Source organism: Etheostoma spectabile, chromosome 2 (genome assembly GCF_008692095.1).
Source record: "Etheostoma spectabile isolate EspeVRDwgs_2016 chromosome 2, UIUC_Espe_1.0, whole genome shotgun sequence".
NCBI lineage: Eukaryota > Metazoa > Chordata > Actinopteri > Perciformes > Percidae > Etheostoma > Etheostoma spectabile.
Window position 1 is genome coordinate 16,355,325 of NC_045734.1, and position 5,221 is coordinate 16,360,545.

General features: G+C 38.4%; 1 protein-coding gene across 1 annotated transcript in view; it reads left to right on the top strand.

Moving 5' to 3' along the window:
- The first annotated feature begins 1 nt into the window (after nt 1).
- The window catches only part of LOC116706055 (ATP-sensitive inward rectifier potassium channel 12), a 10,131-nt gene continuing 4,911 nt past the window's right edge, over nt 2–5,221 (top strand). Inside the window, exon 1 of the mRNA XM_032542633.1 lies at nt 2–306. The gene's annotated coding sequence lies outside the window, so the exon portion shown is untranslated. The remainder of the gene's footprint in view (nt 307–5,221) is intronic.

A 5,221-nucleotide genomic window follows, 5' to 3' on the forward strand; every position in this document is an offset into this window, starting at 1 on the left:
ACACACACACACACACACACACACACACACACACACACACACAGGCAGGGATCGGAGCAGATGCACAACCACCAGGCAGGAGCGACTCCGTTCAGCTACTATGGAGCAGCAACACAAAGCTCAGACTGGAGGCATGTACAAGTTTGTGCAACTCACATCTGGGAGCAGATTTATGAAAAAGGTGTTTGTCTATTGAAGGAAAAAGAAGAAAGAAAATAAAGAAGAGAGGACAGCAACTCAAAGTTCTTTTTATGAGGATGAAACTATTGTTAGTCTCCAAATGATTCAGTCTACAGTTACACCAAGGTAAGAGTTTATAGCTTCATATTCTCATTTTTTGTTTGTTGCATCGTCTGCTGGCTCTTCTGGGATGATTTAAAAATGACTGATAATCCAAAAAGGCTTTTCATGTAATAAATTACATGCAATAATTATAACTTCTTTCCTTTCCTGACTCCACTTTAAATTTTAAAATGTCCAAATTGCATAATAATAATCTTCAACCTCAGCCTACAATAGTTTGTCTTTTCATGTTCTGACTAACTTCTCAGACACAAACACAATCAATACTTCCACAAAACATTCATGTGGCTGAGTGAGGCGACTGTAAAAAAAAAAAAATTGGGGATTGTAAACAGACAGTGGAAAAGATTTTAAAGGCCATAATCACTTTCAAAGTTAGGGTAGTAGTCAGCTACTCCCCCACCCCTTCCATCTCTCCTCTCCCAGCTGTCGATTATTCCTGCAGGCTTTGGATTGATTTTCAGCACTGGACAGCTCCTGTGGCCTCAATGAAACTAAACACACGTCACAGCTGCTGCTTAGTTTGCAAACTGCCCTGTCATAACTTCTGATTGCACTGTGTGAACCATGGATTGACATTTACTACTCCTACAGTGATGTATGTGCAAACATGTCAATTTCATGTTTATTATTCGTTTCATTGGTGTGACACAATTAAAGCACGTTTTGGGGCTGAGGCAACTACTATTTCCCAAATGCATTGCGTGGAGAGTACATTCTATCAAATCCGTTCAACTTTTGCATCTTTGAAAATTGAACACATTTTTGCAGTGCTGAGAGTATTTATTACTTAAGTAAAAGTCACAATACCGCACTATAAATGTACTCCATTTCAACTATAAGTTTCAAAATTTCACTACAGCAAAGGTATAAAGTATTAAGAATCAAGCAGATTTGTCAGAAGATCCCTTTAATTTTCTATTTTTCTCTTTACTAGAAACTACACAATACGTTGGATAACAACAGAAATAAATTGTGTAATTATTGATGGTTTCTAGGACTATAGTAGTATTAAGCAATAACATGCTTTAAATAAAAAAGTAAAAGTATTCATAATGCAAAATGTCTCTATTTACTGTAAGAGTGTCATATGTATCATGTTTTTCTATCCATGCATTAACAAATAAGCAGCATTTTAAGGAGGAACTAATTTAATAACTGTAGTTTTGTGTTGTTTAATCAATAACAGTGCATCACATTTCATGAACTAAACGTATGTTTTACATATAAAGTCTGAATCTGAAAAATGACTAATGGAATAAAAACAATTTTTGCATCTGAATGTTGTAGCAGAAGTATTAAGTAGCAGGAAATGGAAATACTTAAATAAAGAACAAGTACCTTAATTGTATTGAAGTACAACACCTCAGAAAATGTATTTAATGACATACCACCACTGCAATATGATTGTTTTTGACCTGTATAGGGAACAAATTAGCCACTCTGTGACCTGTGTGTAGAACACACAGGTTCTGTGTAGGACTATAGGACACATTGTGGACCCACTGCTGTCCTAAGAGACATAAAGCTCTTTTTCTTGATTGTCAGTGTAAAGTGAGCGTGTTGTACAGAAATGCAGAAAAAGAGAGAGAAAAATGAAATGGAAAAAAATCGCCTCCGAAAAACATGGCATGACCAAATGTAACTCTCACACATTTTCACACGTTCCTTTGGTTTAAATCTTCTACTGTTCTGTAAATGGCATTACACGCTGTATTAACACAATTGGACATCATAATCTTTTCATCCTAACATTACACTGTCCGACGTGGAAGACGTCACAACCTTTCTTCCCTTCCCTCTGGCAGCTTCTCATGTAATCATATCTGAGATTACACAAAAGGGCTTAAACCAGGTCACACAACTGCAATCCACCTTTCATATTGTTGTTTGGATTGGGAGATTAAGAGACATGCTAATCTTGTAGATGACAAAGGCATTCTACATCATTTTCCTTTGCATGGTATTATGCTGTTATACACGTCAGGAACAGTTTAGTTCCTCTGACATACCTGAATAAGAGCTACGTCAGAGTTAATCTTTATTTGGAGAACGCTGTGGGGTAGTGGTGGTGTACTGCAGGTTTTGGTGGAGTCCACAGCCTATTTACCCCTCACCATTTCTCCTCTCCTCTCCTCTGTCCGTTTGTCTCCTCCTGCTTGAGATGTTCCTATGGAGACAGCTAATACAGCAACTATGATCAACCATTGCTGTAATTACTGCCACTTTCCCCCAGGGATGCCATCAGCTGAGAAATAAAGACATCAGCCAGGCATATACTGACAATTGGCTGCATTAGTGGCAATATTGAGTTACAATAATGACGGTATTAAATGTTTATTGGGGCATACACTTATTTATCACATACATTTTTGGCAGATTCACACAAAATATTGACAATCATCAGCATTTATAAAACAACGCATTTACAGCAACAAACTACAACAAATATTAAAAATAAAACTTTTTGTTCTACGGACAGTTCTTTTGTTTTAAATCTCATAAATTAAAAAGTACAATACAGGGTGTCACCCGTGTCACCCTGTATTGTACTTTCTATTTGTACTTTGCAATCAATTGTCGCTCCCAGAGTGCAGCGATTCCAACATATTTGAGTCTGGAGAAAGAATAATTAGTAGCCTGTGTTACCTTCTATCTCTGTCACTGATTTTTAAAATAGTATTGTACTGTATAGGCCTACTCACCGCATTGCAGCGTCCTTTTCAATTTAATCTCCGGCTCCATCTCGCTCCCGCCCGCTCAAGTGGATTTCTACTCTATTCCGTCCCTCTTACGTTACCCACAGTGAAATTAACTCCCATACCGCGGAACTCCCGTGGGAATAACGTGACTAGCGGGAGTCCCCAAAAATTCACCACCAAGTCACCCTTTAGTATACAATACTAAAGTGAACATGTTTTACTGAGGAGGCATGAAACAAATATGGATTAGGTATTTTTTCTTGAGAGAAGTTTATCTAATTTTTAAAGTCATAGTTTGTGTTTTGACAAAAACAATCCAAACTCAAGGTCTGCTAGATAGTTTTTTTTTTAGCTTTAAGATGGAGTTTGCTCAGTTGTCATGGAGATGAATTACGACATGATTTCCCCCATAGCACTTTTAGCAGTTCTTGTCCACGTGGGCCCAAAGGCAAAGCTAGTGTGCTGTGTATGAATGTGGATGGATTTTTCTTTGTATTGCTTGTTGTTGTATACAATTCTGTTACACTGATGATCCTCATGGCAACAGCACTTTAATATTATGCTTCAGTATATTATCAGGTATCTCCCATTTTGACCACCAGGTAGACAACAGCTCGATCAACACCTCTTCAACATTTCACCGTCAATTAATCCAAAACAGCCAGTTTTACAAAGGTATCTGACTATTGTGTGTATTTTGTAGTTTTGTTTGCATGACACTTATGATGACAAACAGAAGATTCTGCACTCCACAGTATTCTTTAATGACTTCTTTGAAAAATGGTTATAAAATAACACAACATAATACAACTTTATTGACCACACCTTTGTCCTTCTCAATTACATTTGAAAGTTTAGCAGTTCTATTTTGATTTCTATTGCCTCTTTACTGCAAACTAAACAGTGCTTTGTTTAGTATGATAAAAACAGAAGTACATTTTGTGAATGTAAAGAAAAATAACCTTAAGGCTTGCAGAGTTTCTCTTCTTTCTTCTGCTATTCGTTGCACAGCTTATTTGTTAGTTGATTTGTGTTGTTCTGTCCTGATCCCGTACATGATGATGCTGGCACTGACATGATTATTGGTTGGCTTCTAAGGACTCTACAAGAAAAGGTTGTAACTTCATGTGGAGGATGCCCTTGTCCAACTGTGAGAGTTCGAGCTGACATAATTGTCTGCCCTTTTGGAATAATCCAGTCAAAAATCATTCTTCATCCAGCCAATCAGCAGCCAGTTCTTGACATCTGTCCTTGGTGTAACAGGAAAAAAGAGTCTGGAAGCATCACAAACAAGGGTTGCACACGGCCCACATTACATGACTTTAAATCCCATCAAAATCTGTACCTCAGTGTGCCTTTGTGTGCATAAGTGTGTTTCTATTTGCCTGTGCTTGTTATTTACGCCAATATTGAACAAAGGCTTTTAAACTGCAGTTGTCAGATATTTTCCCAAGAAAATCCATTGCTACCTTTCATTGCCAACTAATTTATATCAATCAAAGTGATTCACATACAAACAAAAACCGCTGTTGCCTTTTTGCATTGTGTTCGGATAGGCCTTCTATTGGTTATGCAACCCAGGGCTTTTTGGTCCTCCTGGTTATCAGCTTGTTGACGTAATAAACAGAGCGAAATCACCTTCCAAACTTGTCATCAGGCCAAACAGCAGATCAATTGTTCCTCTAGCAGTAGATTACCACGGATTCATCTCTTTTTTAGACCTTTGTCCCTTCCACTGCCTGTCTGGTTTTCCACCCCTGGTTGGCCTGAAGGTCCCTAAGGCTAACCACTGGCAAGAACCTAATCAATAAGCTTTCATTACACAAAACAATCTGGTCTGCTCTGTACATTAGGGCAGTAAGGCTAAAATTAGCAGGGAGAAATTTGATTCTTCAGATATTTAGACATGCTAGCAGCATGGCAATATGGACAGCCGTGTGGGAACGTATTCGGACCATGGGACGGGGGGGGGGCTGCCTTACTAATGTGACCAGCTTGTAATAGGTCTATGGTTTTCTCGCTTTGCCAGACATTCTTTCACAGCGCTGTGGAGGTCTGGCTAGTCCACACAACATTCCAGGATGGTAGAAAAACGTGCTGTGGTTTATTGGCCTTTTTTTAAACCACAATCACAATTGTCATGGGTGGTGTTAAGCACCCGCTGCAAAATAGCCTCAGGAAGGAACTTGTTTTGGTGGAACATGTGTACGTTCAAA